Source organism: Oncorhynchus nerka, linkage group LG25 (genome assembly GCF_034236695.1).
Source record: "Oncorhynchus nerka isolate Pitt River linkage group LG25, Oner_Uvic_2.0, whole genome shotgun sequence".
Taxonomy (NCBI): domain Eukaryota; kingdom Metazoa; phylum Chordata; class Actinopteri; order Salmoniformes; family Salmonidae; genus Oncorhynchus; species Oncorhynchus nerka.
The window spans coordinates 45,372,393-45,397,461 of record NC_088420.1 but is presented as its reverse complement, the minus strand read 5'-3'; the positions used below and the strand labels follow the sequence as shown (position 1 = coordinate 45,397,461).

Genomic DNA, 25,069 nt, shown 5'->3' with positions numbered 1-25,069 from the left:
ATATTCAGTACCAGTCAAAAGTTTGGACCTACCTACACATTCAAGTCTAAAAAATTAAATAAACTATTTTCTACATTGTAGAATAATAGTGAAGACATCACAACTATGAAATAACACATATGGAATCATGTAGTAATCAAAAAAGTGTTAAACAAATCCAAATATTTTTTATATTTGAGATTCTTCAAAGTAGCCACTCTTTGACTTGATGACAGCTTTGTACACTCTTGGCATTCTCTCAACCAGCTTCACGAGGAATGATTTTCCAACAGTTTTGAAGGAGTTCCCACATATGCTGAGCACTTGTTGGCTGCTTTCTTTCACTCTGCGGTCTAACTCATCCCAAACCATCTCAATTGGTTTGAGGTCTAGTGATTGTGGAGGCCAGGTCATCTGATGCAGAACTCCATAACTCTCCTTCTTGGTCAAATAGCCCTTACACAGCCTGGAGGTGTGTTTTGGGTCATTGTCCTGTTGAAAACAAATGATAGTCCCACTAAGCGCAAACCAGATGGGATGGCATATCGCTGCAGAATGCTGTAGTAGCCATGTTGGTTAAGTGTGTCTTGAATTCTAAATAAATCACAGACAGTGTCACCAGCAAAGCACCCCCACACCATCACACCTCCTAATCCTCCATCCTTCATGGTGGGAACCACACATTCGGAGATCATCCGTTCACCGACTCTGCGTCTCACAAAGACACGGCAGTTGGAACAAAAAATCTAAAATTTGGACTGATCAGACTAAAGGACAGATTTCCACTGGTCTAATGTCCATTTCTCATGTTTCTTTGCCCAAGCAAGTCTTTTCTTCTTATTGGTGTCCTTTAGTAGTGGTTTATTTGCATAAATTCGCCCCTGAAGGCCTGATTCACGCAGTCTCGCATGAAAAGTTTATGTTGAGATGTGTCTGTTACTTAAACTCTGTGAAGCATTTATTTGGCCTGCAATATCTGAGGCTGGTAACTCTAATGAATTTATCCTCTGCAGCATAGGTAATTCTGGGTCTTCCTTCCTGTGGCGGTCCGTATAAGAGGCAGTTTCATAATAGCTCTTGATGGTTTTTGCGACTGCACTTGAAGAAAGTTTAAACGTTCTTGAAATGTTCTGCATTGACTGACCTTCCTGTCTTCAAGAAAAGCTGTTCTTGCCATAATATGGACTTGGTATTTTACCAAATAGGGCTATCTTCTGTATACCACCCCTACCTTGTCACAACACAACTGATTGGCTCAAACGCATTAAGAAGGAAAGAAAATCCACAAATGTACTTTTAACAAGGTACACCTGTTAATTGAAATGCATTCCAGGTGACTGCCTCGTGAACCTGGTTGAGAGAATGCCAAGAGTGTGCAAAGCTGTCATCAAGGCAAAGGGTGGCTACTTTGAAGAATCTCAAATATAATATATATTTTGATTTGTTTAACACTTTTTTGGTTACTACATGATTCCATATGTGTTATTTCATAGTTTTTATGTCTTCACTATTATACTACAATGTAGAAAATTGTAAAAATAAAGAAAAACCCTTTGGACTGGTACTGTATGTTATGAATTTCAATTTGGTGTGGCTAACGTTAACTACGTGGCTAACACTAACTTAGCTTGCTGGCTAACGTTAGCTAAGCTAGGAGTTAGGGTTAAGGTTAGGAGTTAGGTTAAAGGGTTAAGGTTAGGGTTAGCTAAAATGGTTAAGGTTAGGGTTAGTGAAAGGGTTAGCTAACATGCTAAGTAGTTACAAAGTAGCTAAAACGTAGTAACCATGTGCTCTTTTCACCCTTTGCTCCTTCATCTAAACTACTACATAGCCTAATAACAATTCCATAAGAAAACTATACTTGCTTGGATTTTCAATTAGCATATAGGATGTCATAAAAACTGTAAAACCTCAGTCCATTGTTGTGCATCATATAAAATCTCAGACTCAAAATAAAGGGCAACATCCCTCTACAGGAAAAGGTTGGTTTAATTGCAGAATAAATTGGTAGTACAGTACAGCAATAAAACCACTGCCACATCGCTCCTATTTTACATGACTTTTACATTTCTCCGATATGTAACATACATTGGTGTTCAGCTTATGATACAAACGGCAATACATACATCAGTATAATAATACACAACATAACATACAGACAGGCTCACAGAGCAACTTAGCTCTGTCACTTTCAGACAACAGATGGCTGTGTTAGTACACACACAATAAGACACAGCATTCAACCGCCATTTTGAAATGACCTCCTGGGCCCATATTCATATAGCATTTAAGAGTAGGATTGCTGATCTAGGATAAAATCATCCTTGTCCATTAGTGCTGAGTGATTAACTGACATTTCAGTTATTTTTACGTATTTTAACAACTAAACTGACAGACATTGGTTCAATTATTTGAAGCCCATTTTATTCAGTTTTCTGTAAACTCAATGCACACATTATGCAGTTTCTCTAAAGAACAATCAGATCAAGCCTGAACTCTGTGATGTTGTAGTAGTTTCCAACAGGCCAATATTCTACATTGTTAAGCTCAGAAAACATGAACTACAAAGACCATAATCCATTGAGCGCCTACTGGTCCGGTTTGTTTCTTTTACGCCAACTACGTAAAAGAGACAGATTAATGTGCGATCGAGAGAGAGCTCTCGCTTCATGAGGTATTTCTTCTCGAAAATACATAATTTAAGTGTTTGATAGTTGGTATTCAGCAGTCATAAAAGTATGCCTTATTTACTTTGAAGAACTACTAAAATAGTGAGAAGGTGCAAAGCTGTCATCAAGGCAAAGGTTGGCTACTTTGAATAATATAACATTTAAAATCTATATTGATTTGTTTAACACTTTTTTGGTTACTACATGATTCCATATGTGTTATTTCCTAGTGTTGATGTCTGTCACGCCCTGACCATAGAGAGCTTTTTATTCTCTATGTTGGTTAGGTCGGGGTGTGACTAGGGTGCGACATCTAGGTGATTATATTTCCATATTGGCCTGGTATGGTTCCCAATCAGAGGCAGCTGTTTATCGTTGTCAATAACTGGGGATCATATTTAGGGAGCCTTTTTGCATTTGTGCTTTGTGGGATCTTGACTATGTATGGTTGCCTGCATTTTGGTTTGCATTTATTGTTTTCTTTGAGTTTCACTTCAAAATAAAGAGGATGGAACTATACCACACTGCATCTTGGTCCATTTATTACAAATGTGACAATGTCTTCATTAAAAAGCTGTCATCAAGGGCCTCCCGGGTGGGGCAGTGCCACCAGAGACTCTGGGTTCGCGCCCAGGCTCTGTCATAACCGACCAGGAGGTCCGTGGGGCGACGTGCAATTGGCCTAGCATCAGCCGGGTTAGGGAGGGGTTGGCCGGTAGGGATATCCTTGTCTCATCGCGCACCAGCAACTCCTGTGGCGGGCCGGGCGCAGTGCGTGCTAACCAAGGTTGCCAGGTGCACGGTGTTTCCTCCGACACATTGGTGTGGCTGGCTTCCGGGTTGGATGCGCGCTGTGTTAAGAAGCAGTGCGGCTTGGTTGGGTTGTGTATCGGAGGACGCATGACTTTCAACCTTCGTCTCTCCCGAGCCCGTACGGGAGTTGTAGCGATAGTAGCTACTAAACAATTGGACACCATGAAATTGGGGAGAAAAAAAAAGAAGAAAAAAGCTGTCATCAAGGCAATTGTTATTTCATAGTTTTTATGTCTTCACTATTGTACTACAATGTAGAAAATTGTAAAAATAAAGAAAAACCCTTGATTGAGTAGTTGTACTGTATATATAATTGAACCGAAACCAAACAGACCTCAAAAAGCACTAATCACTCAGCACCATTGTCCATATAATTGTATTATAGATTCATTATACACGAATCAGCACACCTACTCTGAGACACTTTGTGAATACAGGCCCTGATCACTGAGTCTAAAGGAAAGGTGCCTGGGCTGATTCATTAGGAGACAGAGGGAATAGACAACCACAGCCACTAAGCCCACAGACAACATGGGAAATAGGAATACGACATAAAAATACATTTGTACGCAATTCATTACGTGAAATTTGTCCATTGGCCACCCATGGCCATTCATTGAATCTTTACACATTGACACTCGTTTTCCCTTTCATTTCATGCAGTCTTTTCCTGTCGAAGATGAGTGTTCATTCATTTCACTACTAGAGCTTGCAGTGGCACCACAGTTCTGTGGTCAGTCCCAGTAGATACTACCGCAGTATCCTGGATGCTGCTGCAGTATCCTGCAGTATCCTGGGGGCTGATCTGTCGTTGGAGACCGCCTTGCGGAGCCTCACACCTCTCCGTATGGACACCAGCATGTCCACACCCTCCTGGGGCCTGTGTGGTGGTTGTTGTGGGTGTTGGGTTCCAGAGCTGGTACCCATTGGGTCCGCTGGCAGAGGGTCCAGAGAGGAGAAGGGGAACTGACCCTCGCCCAGGGCATGGGCGCTGGCCGCGAGCTCTCCGATCTTCTCCACCAGGCTGTGGCGGTTGGCTGCCAGCTGGGGGTCCTCCTCTAGGCTGAGGCCTGTCATGCCAGGGGGCTGCTGGGCATAGACACTTTGGTCCAGCCCCCCTCCGGAGCTCCAGGCGGTGGTGTCAGGTAGGCTCAGCCGCTTGGGGGAGGCTTTCATGTACTCCAAGGCGCTGGATGGAGTCTCGTCCCCATACAGGTACTCTTCGCTGCCCATGCTCTGGATAAGGCTGGGAGAGTAGCTGGGGGAGTAACAGGGGGAGTAGACAGGAGAGTCTGGCACCGTGGGGGTCTTGACTGGAACGATGGGGGGACGGATGGCGATGGGGCCTGAGGTGGACGGTGTGCGTCTCACCCCCGTTTTGGAGGAGGGGGTCCGGCGGATGGTGGCTGTTCCAGAGGTGATGGCTCCGTGCCTTCCATCACGCCCTCCATCACCCCCATAAATCACTCCATGCATACCACCAGGAGGGCTCACTCCGGCGGGTAACCCGGGCGGTGCTGGCCGGCCTCTTGGTCTGGATCATGCGGCGGTAGTTCTGGGCGATGTTGCTGTGGCGGGGGATGGTGGAGGACTTGTCGAAGTCAGCCTCCCTGCTGGTATCAGCGTCCCCGTTCAGAGAGTAGCACTCATAGTCAGACCCTGAGAACAGCAGAGAGAATGAGACAGCCGGATCCTATTGGATTTTCTATACAATTGCAGGTATTACTGTTAGAAGGGATACGTGTTGTTATCTGGTGTTGATCAGAGTATGTTACCCTGTGAGGGGATGGTGTCCTCTGAGCAGCAGGGTGTGTTGGTCTGGGTGCTGTAGCCACTGGAGTACTGCAGAGATTCCCTGCTATTCTTCTGCTGCTCTATACTGAGACCACGGGTCAGCACCATGGCTAGTGTACTGGCTGCTGGGGACATGGCCTCACCGCCGTGCTGTGCGCGCACACACACACACACACACACGCACGCACGCACGCACACACGCACGCACGCACACACGCACGCACAGACACGCAGAGAGAGAGAGCGAAAAAACAGAATGAGAAAGAAAGAAAAAGAGAGAGAGAAGAGAGAGGAGACTCACATTACCGTACAACAGTAGTAGTGGCAAACATTAAAATCTACATCTCAACAACTCATGCTGATTGTTGAGTGCTGTTACTGCATCCAATGTGTGCTCATCATTACCTTGGCTGCTATAGTAGCTTGGGCCATCCTGGACCTATGAGTGTCTGGGTGCATCCCAGAGAACCCTTTAGGACTGGAAGGAACCTCCTGCTCCCTCATCCTGTCCAATGACTCTCTCCTTTGCTGCAGAGTGGTAGCCAGTGAGGGGTCATAGGTACTGGTTCTAGACCAATCCTGTGGCAGTATTATTGAGGTAATGAGGAAATTAACTAAACAATGTACCCTTAGATTGGACATGTCTATCATTCAGCAGTTCAGAAGTCTTTCCATTGTGGTACAATGGAAGCAGTATGAGGGTCCATGAAGAAGTTAAATTCTAACAGCATGGTACCAAATCTGCTTGTGCTGTCTACACAAATAGATCTCAGCCCTAAGCATGAGTCCTTTATTACAATGAGTTTAGCAAAGTCCGCTCAGCTTAGCAAATCTTTGGCATGAGAGATTTGAAAGCGGAATTCGACAACAGAATGGATCCTGAAGATATTATGCATCATGAGTTATGCAAATGAGTTGTTAAAGCCAAGGAAAAAGCAGTTAAGCAAATAAAAGATTCAAACGGAAAAGCAGCAAATTAAAACAAACCTTCCAGCTAGGAACCTTTGAGATGGGTGAGGGGGGTTTGGATCCAGGAGAGCGGTTAAATGTGGGGGACCCAGGAAGTATGACAGAGAGAGGCCTGATGGAGCCAGTGTGTGAGAGAGCGGGGCGGAAGGTACCGAAGGATGAGCCCGAGCCAAACTGCGGAATGGACAGACATGTCTGAGTCATCGTGTTCATCATCTCTGGGCCTCTTAAGCCATAGATATGTCACACAGCTTCTGTCTGTGTCTGTCTGTCTGTCTGTCTGTCTGTGTCTGTCTGTGTCTGTCTGTGTCTGTCTGTCTGTCTGTCTGTCTGTCTGTCTGTCTGTCTGTGTCTGTCTGTCTGTCTGTCTGTCTGTCTGTCTGTGTCTGTCTGTGTACTAACCGCGGTGGGAGAGTTGCATTCACTGACAGATTGGCAGGTTTCTGATGCCTCAGAGGAGGCTGAGCTGGTGGACTTCTGTAGATGGAATCAGAGAGATGGAGAGAGAAGAGTAGTGGGAGAGATGGAGAAAGGGTGAAATAGATTAAAAGAGTGACAAGAAGTGAGTGAGATTGAGAAAAGAGGAGGAGAGTGAGTGAGAGGGAGGGAAAATAAGGGGAAAGAGGGGAAAGAATATGACTCAAGGAACTATTTACTCTTCTACAACAAACCATCACACAACATTGCTCTTCTGCTTTGGAAGATTGCATCAGATTCCCTCCCTGTTTCCCATTCTATTCACAGAGAAATTTTAAAAGCCATCTGCCACAATAATTCATAGTATATCAAGGAGGAAAACTCTAGCATCATCTAACAGGCTTGATGGTATAAGTAATAACACATACCAGCCAGAAAGAGGATAAAAAGAGGATTCTCACGTTACCAAACCTGGGTTCAAATACTATTTAGGATATTTCAATTACTTTTAAAGACATATGGAAGTTACATATTTTTACTTGGAAAGACAAGTTGTTGAATATTTTAATGCATTTGGAAATGCACATGAAAGTATTTGAAAATACACTGATTAAAATACACTCCCATGCATTTGAAAATAGTATTTGAAATGCAGTTGAAGTCAGAAGTTTACATACACTTTAGCCAAATACATTTAAACTCATTTTTTCACAATCCCTGACATTTAATCATAGTAAATATTCCCTGTTTTAGGTCAGTTAGGATCACCACTTTATTTTAAGAATATGAAATGTCAGAATAATAGTTTAGAGAATTATTTATTTCAGCTTTTATTTCTTTCATCGCATTCCCAGTGGGTCAGAAGTTTACATACACTCAATTAGTATTTGATAGCATTGCCTTTACATTGTTTAACTTGGGTCAAACGTTTCGGGTAGCCTTCCACAAGCTTCCCACAGTAAGTTGGGTGAATTTTGGCCCATTCCTCCTGACAGAGCTGGTGTAACTGAGCCAGGTTTGTAGGCCTCCTTGCTTGCACACGCCTTTTCAGTTCTGCCCACAAAATTTCTACAGGATTGAGGTCAGGGCTTTGTGATGGCCAATCCAATACCTTGACTTTGTTGTCCTTAAGTCATTTTGCCACAACTTTGGAAGTATGCTTGGGGTCATTGTCCATTTGGAAGACCCATTTGTGACCAAGCTTTAACTTGAGATGTCTTGAGATGTTGCTTCAATATATCCACATAATTTTCCATCCTCATGATGCCATCTATTTTTTTAAATGCACCAGTCCCTCCTGCAGCAAAGCACCCCCACAACATGATGCTGTCACCCCTGTGCTTCACGGTTGGGATGGTGTTCTTCGGCTTGCAAGCCTCCCCCTTTTTTCCTCCAAACATAACGATGGTCATTATGGCCAAACAGTTCTATTTTTGTTTCATCAGACCAGAGGACATTTCTCCAAAAAGTATGATCTTTGTCCCCATGTGCAGTTGCAAACCGTAGTCTGGCTTTTTTATGGCAGTTTTGGAACAATGACCTTACTACTTGCTGAGCGGCCTTTCGGGTTATGTTGATATAGGACTCGTTTTACTGTGGATATAGATACTTTTGTGCCCGTTTCCTCCAGCATCTTCACAATGTCCTTTGCTGTTGTTCTGGGATTGATTTGAAATTTTCGCACCAAAGTGCGTTCATCTCTAGGAGACAGAATGCGTCTTCTTCCTGAGCGGAATGACGGCTGCATGGTGTTTTTACTTGCGTACTATTGTTTGTACAGATGAACGTGGTATCTTCAGAAGTTTGGAAATTGCTCCCAAGGATGAACTAGACTTGTGGAGGTCTACAATTTGGCTGATTTCTTTTGATTTCCCCATGATGTCAAGCAAAGAGGCACTGAATTTGAAGGTAGGCCTTGAAATACATCCACAGGTACACCTCCAATTGACTCAAATGTTGTCAATTAGCCTATCAGAAGCTTCTAACGCCATGATATCATTTTCTGGAATTTTCCAAGCTGTTTAAAGGCACAGTCAACTTAGTGTATGTAAACTTCTGACCCACTGGAATTGTAATACAGTGAATTATAAGTGAAATAATCTGTCTGTAAACAATTGTTGGAAAAATTACTTGTGTCATGCACAAAGTAGATGTCCTAACCGACTTTCTTAAAAAACTATAGTTTCTTAACAAGAAATTTGTGGAGTGGTTGAAAAACAAGTTTTAATGACTCCAACCTAAGTATGTAAACTTCCGACTTCAACTGTAAGTATTTAGGAAATTATTTGAAAATAAATACTAATAAATAGAAGTATTAGACTCGGGACATATTATTTGAATACTGAAATACACAGAACATAAGTATTTAAATAACAAATAATCAAATACACATGTATTTCAACCCAGGTCTGTGCATTATCATACTCCAAAGGTTTGATAATCAAGAACGTGACAAGAGAACCTGGAGTGGAGCCTAGAGACTGACTGACTCCGAGGAGTGTCTACCTGGCTGGTGATGTCAGAGGGCATGGGCGAGGGGGGCTTGGAGTGGGTGTTGGCATCCTGAGAAATGAACCCTGAGTCATGGGAGGAGACACTACTGAGACGATGGGCACCGACAGTTGGCATCTGGAGGATACTGCACATACTGCTCTTCCTGGAGGCAGCACTGCTGGGAGAGGAGGGAGGGGTCTGGTAGGACCAACTGTAGTCTGAACCCTTCAGGTCCCCGATCACCTGGAGAGAGAGAAGAGAGAGTTTAGGCAAGCAAAACCTACACTAAGTGCATTCACTGTTTGACATGTTGTGCTACTGGTTAAGCATGTTTGCTTGCAAGACTGATTTCTTGCGTAAGGAAAGTCTTGTTCTTTTGTGTATATGTTGGAGATTACCTGCTCACTAGCCGGGGGCAGTTTGTGTGGGTCCTCAGTGAGCACAGTGAGGTCATCAACAATGGCCTGCAAGTGAGTGATCTCTCCCAGCATGGCTATCTCTCCATTCTGAAGAGGAGCAACAACAAGACCTTTCGCTCAGCAACACACAAAGACATAACATGTGCATTATTTAAGACTAACTGAAATAACTGTGACAAAAAAACAACTTTAACATGAAAGTTAAGACCACCAAACAACTCCACTGTGCACAGAATGCAGTTGCACCTAGACTCTGATCTAAGTATGGTCTGTAAATCTTTTCCATATAATGGTTCAGATTTAGGTAGGATAATCAGGTTCTACATCTGTGCCTAAAGTACAGTCCTACATTGGATCAGATACCCACAGTTCCCTGTGGTTGACCTGCAAAAAAATCGGCTGGAGGGTGGAATGGAAACATTCTTTCAACCAGCGGTTCAGAACAATTATATTGCGGGTTGGAAACGTTTCAATTACATCAAGATAAAAAAAATATTGTACAAGCCCAGGACCTTGTTGTGTTGAAATGTGTTGCGAATTCCATTATGTGAGCAGTGAGGCAGATATAGTCTAGGACTAGGCGACCATCCATGCAGCAAGAGACTGGAGCAGGGAACTGTCCATTATGTGAGCAGTGAGGCAGATATAGTCTAGGACTAGGTGACCATCCATGCAGCAAGAGACTGGAGCAGGGAACTGTCCATTATGTGAGCAGTGAGGCAGATATAGTCTAGGACTAGGCGACCATCCATGCAGCAAGAGACTGGAGCAGGGAACTGTCCATTATGTGAGCAGTGAGGCAGATATAGTCTAGGACTAGGCGACCATCCATGAGGCAAGAGACTGGAGCAGGGAACTGTCCATTATGTGAGCAGTGAGGCAGATATAGTCTAGGACTAGGTGACCATCCATGCAGCAAGCGACTGGAGCAGGGAACTGTCCATTATGTGAGCAGTGAGGCAGATATAGTCTAGGACTAGGTGACCATCCATGCAGCAAGAGACTGGAGCAGGGAACTGTCCATTATGTGAGCAGTGAGGCAGATATAGTCTAGGACTAGGTGACCATCCATGCAGCAAGAGACTGGAGCAGGGAACTGTCCATTATGTGAGCAGTGAGGCAGATATAGTCTAGGACTAGGCGACCATCCATGCAGCAAGAGACTGGAGCAGGGAACTGTCCATTATGTGAGCAGTGAGGCAGATATAGTCTAGGACTAGGTGACCATCCATGCAGCAAGAGACTGGAGCAGGGAACTGTCCATTATGTGAGCAGTGAGGCAGATATAGTCTAGGACTAGGTGACCATCCATGCAGCAAGAGATTGGAGCAGGGAACTGTCCATTATGTGAGCAGTGAGGCAGATATAGTCTAGGACTAGGTGACCATCCATGCAGCAAGAGACTGGAGCAGGGAACTGTCCATTATGTGAGCAGTGAGGCAGATATAGTCTAGGACTAGGTGACCATCCATGCAGCAAGAGACTAGAGCAGGGAACTGTCCATTATGTGAGCAGTGAGGCAGATATAGTCTAGGACTAGGCGACCATCCATGCAGCAAGAGACTGGAGCAGGGAACTGTCCATTATGTGAGCAGTGAGGCAGATATAGTCTAGGACTAGGCGACCATCCATGCAGCAAGAGACTGGAGCAGGGAACTGTCCATTATGTGAGCAGTGAGGCAGATATAGTCTAGGACTAGGCGACCATCCATGCAGCAAGAGACTGGAGCAGGGAACTGTCCATTATGTGAGCAGTGAGGCAGATATAGTCTAGGACTAGGTGACCATCCATGCAGCAAGAGACTGGAGCAGGGAACTGTCCATTATGTGAGCAGTGAGGCAGATATAGTCTAGGACTAGGCGACCATCCATGCAGCAAGAGACTGGAGCAGGGAACTGTCCATTATGTGAGCAGTGAGGCAGATATAGTCTAGGACTAGGTGACCATCCATGCAGCAAGAGACTGGAGCAGGGAACTGTCCATTATGTGAGCAGTGAGGCAGATATAGTCTAGGACTAGGTGACCATCCATGCAGCAAGAGACTGGAGCAGGGAACTGTCCATTATGTGAGCAGTGAGGCAGATATAGTCTAGGACTAGGCGACCATCCATGCAGCAAGAGACTGGAGCAGGGAACTGTCCATTATGTGAGCAGTGAGGCAGATATAGTCTAGGACTAGGTGACCATCCATGCAGCAAGAGACTGGAGCAGGGAACTGTCCATTATGTGAGCAGTGAGGCAGATATAGTCTAGGACTAGGTGACCATCCATGCAGCAAGAGACTGGAGCAGGGAACTGTCCATTATGTGAGCAGTGAGGCAGATATAGTCTAGGACTAGGCGACCATCCATGCAGCAAGAGACTGGAGCAGGGAACTGTCCATTATGTGAGCAGTGAGGCAGATATAGTCTAGGACTAGGTGACCATCCATGCAGCAAGAGACTGGAGCAGGGAACTGTCCATTATGTGAGCAGTGAGGCAGATATAGTCTAGGACTAGGTGACCATCCATGCAGCAAGAGACTGGAGCAGGGAACTGTCCATTATGTGAGCAGTGAGGCAGATATAGTCTAGGACTAGGCGACCATCCATGCAGCAAGAGACTGGAGCAGGGAACTGTCCATTATGTGAGCAGTGAGGCAGATATAGTCTAGGACTAGGTGACCATCCATGCAGCAAGAGACTGGAGCAGGGAACTGTCCATTATGTGAGCAGTGAGGCAGATATAGTCTAGGACTAGGTGACCATCCATGCAGCAAGAGACTGGAGCAGGGAACTGTCCATTATGTGAGCAGTGAGGCAGATATAGTCTAGGACTAGGCGACCATCCATGCAGCAAGAGACTGGAGCAGGGAACTGTCCATTATGTGAGCAGTGAGGCAGATATAGTCTAGGACTAGGCGACCATCCATGCAGCAAGAGACTGGAGCAGGGAACTGTCCATTATGTGAGCAGTGAGGCAGATATAGTCTAGGACTAGGTGACCATCCATGCAGCAAGAGACTGGAGCAGGGAACTGTCCATTATGTGAGCAGTGAGGCAGATATAGTCTAGGACTAGGTGACCATCCATGCAGCAAGAGACTGGAGCAGGGAACTGTCCATTATGTGAGCAGTGAGGCAGATATAGTCTAGGACTAGGCGACCATCCATGCAGCAAGAGACTGGAGCAGGGAACTGTCCATTATGTGAGCAGTGAGGCAGATATAGTCTAGGACTAGGTGACCATCCATGCAGCAAGAGACTGGAGCAGGGAACTGTCCATTATGTGAGCAGTGAGGCAGATATAGTCTAGGACTAGGTGACCATCCATGCAGCAAGAGACTGGAGCAGGGAACTGTCCATTATGTGAGCAGTGAGGCAGATATAGTCTAGGACTAGGTGACCATCCATGCAGCAAGAGACTGGAGCAGGGAACTGTCCATTATGTGAGCAGTGAGGCAGATATAGTCTAGGACTAGGCGACCATCCATGCAGCAAGAGACTGGAGCAGGGAACTGTCCATTATGTGAGCAGTGAGGCAGATATAGTCTAGGACTAGGTGACCATCCATGCAGCAAGAGACTGGAGCAGGGAACTGTCCATTATGTGAGCAGTGAGGCAGATATAGTCTAGGACTAGGCGACCATCCATGCAGCAAGAGACTGGAGCAGGGAACTGTCCATTATGTGAGCAGTGAGGCAGATATAGTCTAGGACTAGGCGACCATCCATGCAGCAAGAGACTGGAGCAGGGAACTGTCCATTATGTGAGCAGTGAGGCAGATATAGTCTAGGACTAGGTGACCATCCATGCAGCAAGAGACTGGAGCAGGGAACTGTCCATTATGTGAGCAGTGAGGCAGATATAGTCTAGGACTAGGTGACCATCCATGCAGCAAGAGACTGGAGCAGGGAACTGTCCATTATGTGAGCAGTGAGGCAGATATAGTCTAGGACTAGGCGACCATCCATGCAGCAAGAGACTGGAGCAGGGAACTGTCCATTATGTGAGCAGTGAGGCAGATATAGTCTAGGACTAGGCGACCATCCATGCAGCAAGAGACTGGAGCAGGGAACTGTCCATTATGTGAGCAGTGAGGCAGATATAGTCTAGGACTAGGTGACCATCCATGCAGCAAGAGACTGGAGCAGGGAACTGTCCATTATGTGAGCAGTGAGGCAGATATAGTCTAGGACTAGGTGACCATCCATGCAGCAAGAGACTGGAGCAGGGAACTGTCCATTATGTGAGCAGTGAGGCAGATATAGTCTAGGACTAGGCGACCATCCATGCAGCAAGAGACTGGAGCAGGGAACTGTCCATTATGTGAGCAGTGAGGCAGATATAGTCTAGGACTAGGTGACCATCCATGCAGCAAGAGACTGGAGCAGGGAACTGTCCATTATGTGAGCAGTGAGGCAGATATAGTCTAGGACTAGGTGACCATCCATGCAGCAAGAGACTGGAGCAGGGAACTGTCCATTATGTGAGCAGTGAGGCAGATATAGTCTAGGACTAGGTGACCATCCATGCAGCAAGAGACTGGAGCAGGGAACTGTCCATTATGTGAGCAGTGAGGCAGATATAGTCTAGGACTAGGCGACCATCCATGCAGCAAGAGACTGGAGCAGGGAACTGTCCATTATGTGAGCAGTGAGGCAGATATAGTCTAGGACTAGGCGACCATCCATGCAGCAAGAGACTGGAGCAGGGAACTGTCCATTATGTGAGCAGTGAGGCAGATATAGTCTAGGACTAGGCGACCATCCATGCAGCAAGAGACTGGAGCAGGGAACTGTCCATTATGTCTGTGGTGCTGAAACATTCATAATTTGTCCATGTGCAGATCGTATGTTCCCGTCTGCCACGCGACAATAAGTTGGCAAGTTTATTTTCCCTGACTCCTAGCTCACGCGAAAATGGCTAACAGGAGAAATCAAAAGAAAGGTTATGATGGTGGAATACACCATCGTGGTAACAGGTACTGCGCGAGTGAAATCCCCAGTTTGGAGTCATTGTGGACAAGGAGGACAACAACCCAATAAAAGTTTAAGCAGCAGGTATTTGTTTATGATAATTCAGTTAATTATCAGTTAATTATTACGCACTGTAAATTCATTCATTTAGACCATATGCAGGCCATATAAAGTTTAAACCTGTGTGGTCGGTAAAAGTTTGAGAAGCCAATTGCCTACTAAATAAATGTATTTTTGCAACTCTGGCCTAAAGCCAAGGCAACTTCTCCCGGGAGCCCACCCCGCCCTGGTATCTCAGCAATCCTCCTCTCTCAACACCATACGCTGATCTACAATCAGGCAGGTTTTTCCCACATACTGGTTAAGGTTAAGATTTAGGGAGTGTAATCTTATCCTAGATCTATGCCCCAGCACCCACCCCAGCCAACTCTATCATCATCCTCCCCTCTCACAACCACAGACTGATCTAAAGTGAGTGAAGTTTTCCCTATAATAGCTAAGGATTTGGATTTGGATAGGCTGATCCTAGATCTGTGCTCACCACCACAGGCTTCAGCAGGTTGATGAAGAAGCAGTAGCGCCCCCTCTCCTCTAGGAGGGCCCGGCGCACCGCCTGCTTCTCGGTCTCCCCCATCAGAAGGTAGAGGTCACTGACGTCCTGCATGGCACTGTCCAGCTGGGGACGCAGGTTACCCCGGCCTGGGGGGGGGGGGGGGGTAAAGAGAGAGGAGTACATAGAGGAGGGAAGATAAAAGAGGAAGACGAGAGAAAGGGTAAGGGGCAGGGGATAGCAGAGGGAGGGGTCAATAGTGAAAGAACAGGGTACCCGGGGATGAGGGAATTGGATAAGATGGTTAGAGGATGAGGATGAAATGAGAGAGGAGGAGGAGAAGAAAAGAGTGGTGATTAGAACCCTCTGCCAGGTTTGGGCCTGCCGGTGTACCGTAGGACAGACCACCATTGACAAACAACACTGCACTGAAATGATACGCGTCAATGAGAATGGGACGAAACTACAGCACGTATCTTAAACGAGACTAGCACCAACAACTCCGCAGGTAGCCTAGTGGATTAGAGCGTTGGGCCAGTCAGGAAAAGGATGCTGGTTTGAATACCCGAGCAGACAAGGTGAAAAATCTGTTGGTGTCCTTGAGCAAGACACAACCCTAATTTGCTCCATGGATGCTGTACTACTATGGCTGACGCTGTAAAACAACACATTTCACTGTACATATCTGGTGTATGTGACCAAAACAAAACAAATTATATGGATGGAGATCCTGAAATGAACATGGTTTACTAGCACAGGTAAATACAACACTGATGACATATTCAGCCGCCGTGTATGAGACAGCCTTATTGTTGAGGAAAACTCATTACAACTCATTATCAGTAATAAGAGGTTTATTTGAGCAATTGCAAGGAAAATCACTCTCTCAGGATGAACCTGGGGAGTATATTGTTCATTTACAAATGACACAGTCTTTATATACTTCATCTACACAAAGAGATAAATCCCCCTTCTAGGTGGAGGCAAGCTAGGAAAATAGATAAGGGGTAATTGGCTCCACTTCCGGTTCTAACCAGTTCTCACAGCCTATATGTCTAAGATAGAGGAGTGCTAGGATCTTTAAAACCAGAGGAAATTAGATTTCCGCAATGCTTTTAGTGCCCTATAGATAATGAGATAATGAGGTAATAATTCACTCCTCTGTTCGGTATGTAAAGAGGTTACTGAACAACTGTGGGAAATGACCAGTGACTGTGGAAAATGACCAGTGACTGTGGGAAATGACCAGTGACTGTGGGAAATGACCAGTGACTGTGGGAAATGACCAGTGACTGAGGAAAATGACCAGTGACTGTGGAAAATGACCAGTGACTGTGGAAAATGACCAGTGACTGTGGGAAATGACCAGTGACTGTGGAAAATGACCAGTGACTGTGGAAAATGACCAGTGACTAGTACCGTTCAACTCAAGAGACTGTAACAAAAAAGTTTTGTACCCAAATTATGAAACATGGTGACATGATGACCAAGAGGGGTGTGTAGAGGAGGCCGTGTTGGGGAAGCTAAAATATAGTTTACCAAGCTACTAATTAAGTTAAGGTACACTACAGCTACCCTTAAGAGAAATATAGTTGACTTAACTAAAGTTACTTTGAAAAAGTAGTTCACTACATCCAAAGTACTCAGTGATTAATCATATGTAAATCTGAAACGTCATAGACTACAAATTGCTACAAACAGATCACTCTGGACTGGAGTCAGATGTTAACAGAATGTGTAATTTAGCCTATTAAAAACTCAACTTGAAGTGAGAATTTGGCAGATCTGATGACAAAAAAGAAAGGAATGTCTTGCCTACTTCTCCCATATTTCTATGTAGTGCGCAGTTCCTGTAGTTAGCTACAACGCTGCATGGCAAAACTAAGTAATTATCTACTGAAAACACTAGCTTGATTTGAATTTAGGTGAACTACCACCAAGCTACTGCCAAATGTAGTTCAATTACTAGTTGAACTACATATAGTTCACTACTCCCCATCACAGACGAGGGGTATGTCAATACTGATAGGACACACCAGTATCAGACAGACTACAACACTCCAGGTGAGATGGTCAGACACAATGACGTGATGATGCAGGACACACACACACACACACAGAAACACACGCACACACCGGATAATAACTATAGCATTATCATGAAATGCCTCATGCAACGTGGGGAAATGTGGGGAAAGCATAACACACATACCTAGAAGCTCTACAGCAGGGAAATAGGCCAGTGAGGAGGCAGAGGAGGACACAGACAGGTAGCATGGGTAGAAGAGGGGAGGGAGGGGGGAGAAAGCATAACACACATACCTAGAAGCTCTACAGCAGGGAAATAGGCCAGTGAGGAGGCAGAGGAGGAGACAGACAGGTAGCATGGGTAGAAGAGGGGAGGGGGGGAGAAAGCATAACACACATACCTAGAAGCTCTACAGCAGGGAAATAGGCCAGTGAGGAGGCAGAGGAGGAGACAGACAGGTAGCATGGGTAGAAGAGGGGGGAGAAAGCATAACACACATACCTAGAAGCTCTACAGCAGGGAAATAGGCCAGTGAGGAGGCAGAGGAGGAGACAGACAGGGAGCATGGGTAGAAGAGGGGAGGGGGGAAGCATAACACACATACCTAGAAGCTCTACAGCAGGGAAATAGGCCAGTGAGGAGGCAGAGGAGGACACAGACAGGTAGCATGGGTAGAAGAGGGGAGGGGGAGAAAGCATAACACACATACCTAGAAGCTCTACAGCAGGGAAATAGGCCAGTGAGGAGGCAGAGGAGGAGACAGATAGGTAGCATGGGTAGAAGAGGGGAGGGAGGGGGAGAAAGCATAACACACATACCTAGAAGCTCTACAGCAGGGAAATAGGCCAGTGAGGAGGCAGAGGAGGAGACAGACAGGGAGCATGGGTAGAAGAGGGGAGGGGGGGGAAGCATAACACACATACCTAGAAGCTCTACAGCAGGGAAATAGGCCAGTGAGGAGGCAGAGGAGGACACAGACAGGTAGCATGGGTAGAAGAGGGGAGGGGGGGAAAGCATAACACACATACCTAGAAGCTCTACAGCAGGGAAATAGGCCAGTGAGGAGGCAGAGGAGGAGACAGATAGGTAGCATGGGTAGAAGAGGGGAGGGAGGGGGGAGAAAGCATAACACACATACCTAGAAGCTCTACAGCAGGGAAATAGGCCAGTGAGGAGGCAGAGGAGGACACAGACAGGTAGCATGGGTAGAAGAGGGGAGGGGGAGAAAGCATAACACACATACCTAGAAGCTCTACAGCAGGGAAATAGGCCAGTGAGGAGGCAGAGGAGGAGACAGACAGGTAGCATGGGTAGAAGAGGGAGGGGGAGAAAGCATAACACACATACCTAGAAGCTCTACAGCAGGGAAATAGGTCAGTGAGGAGGCAGAGGAGGAGACAGACAGGTAGCATGGGTAGAAGAGGGGAGGGGGGGGCGGGAGAAAACATAGACAGAAAGCCCAATATTAGAGTTGGCACAGTCATCGTTAGACGCATTGAAATAGATCAAAGTTGTACACATAAACCTCTTCTTTTTCACTCCAAACTCTCCAAACCTTTTGGATGATAGCCTTAATTTCTGATTTATCCCTCATTGGAAACCCATGACATGTATTTCTCATTCAGGACACTAGGTTGTGGCATTTCCCAGTTCGGTGCTGGTAACTAGCCTACAGCAGTACAACACATTTTCTATCTAGTCTACATCCTGTTTTGGACAGAGTTTTTAACAGTAGCCAATCAGATCATGTCACAGGGTGCGGTTCGATGTTACCTTTCCTGGCCTTCTTCTGGAGCTTCATGGTGTCTGAGGACTTCCTCTTGATCTCCTGGCGAGACCGCTTGTATTCTGATGAGGAGAGAAGGAGCGGTCAACCTGGAGTTAAGCGTCATTTGTTGATTGATTTGATCAATCAATCAAATTCAATATATATAGCCCTTTTAACATAAACTCTCACCTTTGGCGTGGTCTTTGTCCAGCAGGTTAGCTGTCTTCTTCCATTCCTCTATCCTGTCCTGGAGAGGAGTGACTAGGCCTTCCATAAGAGCACTGGGGAGGAGAGGAAAGAAGAGGGAGGGTAAGGACAGGACTTGTAGCACCATTAGCAATGCACAGAGATGTAGGGAGAGGAATCAGGCAGTGTTGAAGGTGGACCACTTACTTGGTGAAGTGGCGTAGTTTAGTCTCGATGCTGCGGTGTCTCATGCACATCCTGGTCAGAGCTGAACCTATGTCCCTGGTGCCTCCTGGAGAGAGAGGGAGAGATTGGTTCTTGTAGTGTGGGTTTACACAACCACTGGGGGGCGGCATTGCATATCACAACAAGGGACACCAGTCAGCTCAAAATCTTACAGGAAAATGTCAAAAGTAATCAATCCAACACAACTTCTATAGGCTGCAGCCCATTCATCCTGCACATTATCTTGCATCTACTACCCTGGTCTGGACACCAACTACACCAATGAAATGTAATTGCATTCAGTGATTTACCCACCCCACCCCACAGCCCAGGAAATCACAGCTTGTCTGAGTTGCTGTACTACTTCTCCTCTCTAGTCAAGCGTAATTAAAATGGGGTGTTAAGCCTTAAAGCCCAGGCTGGCCCCAAGCTACATGCTCCGCCGGCTACAGGCCGCATCCAGGGCTCATTCTTAGGGGGCCGCAGAAATATCGGCCAGGATTGATCCTGCTCTAATCCACTGGGCCAACGCGGCCTAATCGGGGGATGGTCGGGAGGGTCTCACACCAACACACACATTCGCAGGCAGACACACACATGTGCATGAGCGCACACATGCGCTCACACGCGTGTGTTAGTCCGTGTGTGTAGACAGGTGGTGTGATTTACATACCCCCTCTTCCCAACTCTATCCTGAAGGAAAAAGGTGGGTACCCTGTAAGGGGATATCCCTCTATTCTTCCCTGGCCTGCTCTGCCTTTCCTGTTCTCTGGGTTTCCTAAACACCATTCTAACAGGGGTGTGAGGAAAGACCGGCTTGAACCTGTCTGTCCACGAGTAAGGCTCAATCTACCAAGCCTGGGCCTGCATACAGTTAAGCCCTTTCCACACTATTGTGCCAGCCCAAACTGTGCTAGCTTCAGCAACTATGGTGGATGTGTAGCCAGGCCAGTGCAGGACAGCTCAGCTCAGTAGAGTGAAAAAGATATTAGAGGGAGAAGAGAGAGAGAAAGCTGCTGATCTAACTGGTTCAAATCAAACATCGTCTGACTGTAGAATACTGAAGATTAGGGTTGTTATGATTGACCGATATGTATCGGTCCCTGGTTCAAATGTTTAAGATATGAGCGCATTGACCCCAAACTCGATTCAAATGTAGCATCCACCGGTCAGGCAATAGATTCAAACGTTACAAGTTATTTTTTTCTCAAATGACTTCTACCTTCTGAAAATACCTCATCTTGTGTGACAATTACGTCCTCTCCTTCAGTGTCGAACTAAGCATGTAATTGTGTTGACAATCATTGATATACGGGATGGCGGGTAGCATAGTGGTTATAGCGTTGGACTAGTAACCGAAAGGGTTCTAGATCTATTCCCCGAGCTGACAAGGTAGAAAGTCTGTCATTCTGGCCCTGAACAAGGAAGGCCGTCATTGTAAATAAGAATTTGTTCTTAACTGACTTGCCTAGTTAAATAAAGGTTAAAAAAATATATATATACAAGTCATTTTTCATGCCGAACAAGCCCAGGCAATACAGTATCAGTAGCCTAGTCAAACTGCACACTGTGCATAGCTTCGCACGCTGACCAACGAGAGGTAGGCCTATTCCTAATCTGGCACGTCTGCGGGTCACCTTCAGCATTCAAATGTTTGTCAAATGGATTGCGCAATATTACATTTTATGTTAAACAATGTCATTTGCTAGGCTATTTTTATCAAATGTGCTGTTGAATAAAAGTAGCCTAAGCTACCACCGGAGACACCACTCTCATCTGTCTATAGGTAGGCTGCGTGCTGATCAGGGATTAGGTTTTAATTTGATTGTTCAGGTTCACCATCAGCAATCGTTTTGGTAGTTTTGCTTGAAACAATCAGTATGGTCAGCTATAGATATTCAGGGTAAAGTTGCTAATTTCATAATGAGGACAGCAATCATTTTTGCTACCCACACTGCATGGTTGAAGCAGAGAAGAAGAGAAGCTCACTCCAACTCCGTCAAAATTTCCAAGCGGTCTAAACCATTGGATTAGGAGACGGGGGTGAAATCCACATTTTGTAACACTTTTTGGTCGATGTAACGGATGTTTTGTGAATGCTTAAATAGTGGTGTGAATACAATGATGTACATTGATGTTTTGCTGTGTCATAGCACATTTTTAAGATGCATATGGATACATTACTAGCTCTAACACTTTTAATCCGCAAAATTAACTAATTGATCTGTGGGTGATGGTTTTTTTTAGATCAAAAGTGGGGAGGAACAAAAAGAAAACAATGCCCCCCCCCCAAAACTGACAGTGGGGTGGTAGATGCCCAGCTTCCCTTATGGTTTAGCTCCGGGGCTTACATTCACACAGTCAGCTCAGACAGATCCGGCTCAGAGACCCAGTGCATCGACTAGTATCGCATCGAACCGGATCGCATTGATTCAATCTCTAATCGAAGCGAATCGTTTCAAACTGAAACTTATCGATCCTGTATCATATCGGAGCCAACTATGACAGACAAAATGAGAAAAAAAATCCTGAAAATCAGATTGTAGGATTTTTTATGAATTTATTTGCAAATTATGGTGAAAAATAAGTATTTGGTCAATAACAAAAGTTTATCTCAATACTTTGTTATATACCCTTTGTTGGCAATGACAGAGGTCAAATGTTTTCTGTAAGTCCTCACAAGGTTTTCACACACTGTTGCTGGTATTTTGGCCCATTCCTCCATGCAGATCTCCTCTAGAGCAGTGATGTTTTGGGGCTGTTGCTGGGCAACACGGACTTTCAACTCCCTCCAAAGATTTTCTATGGGGTTGACTGGCTAGGCCACTCCAGGACCTTTAAATGCTTCTTACGAAGCCATTCCTTCGTTGCCCGGGTGGTGTGTTTGGGATCATTGTCATGATGAAAGACCCAGCCACGTTTCATCTTCAATGCCCTTGCTGATGGAAGGAGGTTTTCACTCAAAATCTCACGATACATGGCCCCATTCATTCTTTCCTTTACACGGATCAGTCGTCCTGGTCCCTTTGCAGAAAAACAGCCCCAAAGCATGATTTTTCCACCCCCATGCTTCACAGTAGGTATGGTGTTCTTTGGATGCAACTCAGCATTCTTTGTCCTCCAAACACGACGAGTTGAGTTTTTACCAAAAGGTTCTATTTTGGTTTCATCTGACCATGTGACATTCTCCAAATCTTCTTCTGGATCATCCAAATGCTCTCTAGCAAACTTCAGACGGGCCTGGACATGTACTGGCTTAAGCAGGGGGACACGTCTGGCACTGCAGGATTTGAGTCCCTGGCGGCGTAGTGTGTTACTGATGGTAGGCTTTGTTACTTTGGTCCCAGCTCTCTGCAGGTCATTCACTAGGTCCCCCCGTGTAGTTCTGGGATTTTTGCTCACCGTTCTTGTGATCATTTTGACCTCACGGGGTGAGATCTTGCGTGGAGCCCCAGATCGAGGGAGATTATCAGTGGTCTTGTATGTCTTCCATTTCCTAATAATTGCTCCCACAGTTGATTTCTTCAAACCAAGCTGCTTACCTATTGCAGATTCAGTCTTCCCAGCCTGGTGCAGGTCTACAATTTTGTTTCTAGTGTCCTTTGACAGCTCTTTGGTCTTGGCCATAGTGGAGTTTGGAGTGTGACTGTTTGAGGTTGTGGACAGGTGTCTTTTATACTGATAACAAGTTCAAACAGGTGCCATTAATACAGGTAACGAGTGGAGGACAGAGGAGCCTCTTAAAGAAGAAGTTACAGGTCTGTGAGAGCCAGAAATCTTGCTTGTTTGTAGGTGACCAAATACTTATTTTCCACCATAATTTGCAAATAAATTCATAATAAATCCTACAATGTGATTCTCAGGATTTTTTTTCTCATTTTGTCTGTCATAGTTGAAGTGTACCTATGATGAAAATTACAGGCCTCTCTCATCTTTTTAAGTGGGACAACTTGCACAATTGGTGGCTGACTAAATACTTTTTTGCCCCACTGTAGATATGTATCGAATCATCTTGAAAGGAAAATATGCACTTCCCTACTGAAGATGGATGCATACAATGAAGAGTAATCTATTTCATTTATATACTTAGAGACTAAACTAATTCCCTGGTGAAACTCATCATAAGACAAAGCACCTTTCACAACACATACAGTAGCTAGTATTCCCTTCATTGGATTCAATGCTCTGTGGATTATGTCAAAAGCATTCCACCTCACATAACTCCATCTCCCAGAGGCATCAGGGGCTTCCCGCCAGATGCTGGATGGATTTGGGGGATGGATGAATCCACTGACAACCATGTGTGGATGGGATGATGTGTGGTGGTAGTTTAATCATGTTGTCATACAGCTGTATTTCCTTTCCAAGTGACTGAAATGTGTACAGGTAAGAGGTCAGAGGTTACCCAGCTGAATCCCACCCACTATGATAACGCAGGAAGTGATATAGGGAACAGAGACCATGGGAAGATCTCTCGCATCCTCATCTCTTTCTCAAAACCCATTGAATGAGAAAGCCAGAGGTCCCTCCCCTCTGACCTCCTCCAAAGGGGTTTGAGAAGGAGTCGAGAAGAGAGTATCAATGTTCCCTCTCCTTTTTTGCGTCACAGAGCAAATTTCAGGTCTGACGAGTGCAAACTTGAACGTTGTGAAAATTCTGTGCAACTCCGGGGGCGTTTATTGTGAACATTGAGGCTGTGCCCGCTTTAATTTCAGTGGTCAAGTAGGCTACTGTGGCTATTTGACCATAGTGTAGGCCTATCAGTGTGGTCTACCATCAAAAACAATGAGAGAAAATGCATCCCATTACATTTTAACATGGAAATAGCTGTTCTATCGTTCAGCCTACAGTAGCAGCCAATGTGTAGTCTTCAATGTAGGCCTACATTCCAGACTTTTGAAAAAAACATGCAGGGCTTGACATTAACCTGTTGATCCACTTGTCCTTCAGACAAGGAGGTGACCAAAAATGTTGTTGTGTTGTTTGATGCAAGAAACCACTTCACAAAATAAAATGCATAATTATTCCCATACCATTATTACAGAGAGTTAGACAAATTATGCTACCCTCTGCCTATCTACCTCCCCACTGTCAGCAATCACTCCCCCATTGCTGACTACAAATGAGCTTTAACTGGGCTAATAACCTAATAACTCACTAACTAGCAAAGGATATAAACAAATGTGCACACGTGGCTACATGTAGCTTTCGCTTTGATTTCAAAACAAGCGCATCTACTCATGACCGCTCATGCTGTAAACACAGTCCAGGTCAAAGTGAATGGCACAGCTCCATATATGGCAATGGTCTATTTGCATACAGGCCTACTGCAGCTCTGATTGGTTATGCCGCACAGGTCTGTGTAGAGTACGGGCCTGAGTCTTGCCAGTCAATGCAATATAATCCTACTCTGATGAGTTCTGCCTACAACAAAATCTCTTGCATAGTTCATTTAGCATACTAAGTCTTTCATAGTTTGTTTTGTTACGGTATGTTACATTGAAAGTGGCTAATATTACATTGATTCGATCACAATTCCCACAGTAAAGGGAACCGTTGAAAGTGTTATCTAGCGGGGGAAACTCTAGAAAGTTGAGTGAAGTATCAATCTCGTGCTTCTCTGCGGGGGCTGATATTTCTTCTGCGCGGCAGTCCCAGGGGAGCTGCACGCCCGCGCACAACCACAGCTTAGAGGGAACATTGGAAAGGACACGAGGAGTATGCAATTGGGATTCTCCCCATGTGGAGCCCTTAACCCCCCTTCCGCCTTTCTTTCCCGGGAAAGAAGTCCTCTGTCACCC

The 25,069-nt window shown here is 45.4% G+C and overlaps 1 pseudogene; it reads right to left on the bottom strand.

Moving 5' to 3' along the window:
- Positions 1-1,950: 1,950 nt before the first annotated feature.
- The window catches only part of LOC115109570 (protein MTSS 2-like), a 43,380-nt pseudogene continuing 20,261 nt past the window's right edge, over positions 1,951-25,069 (bottom strand).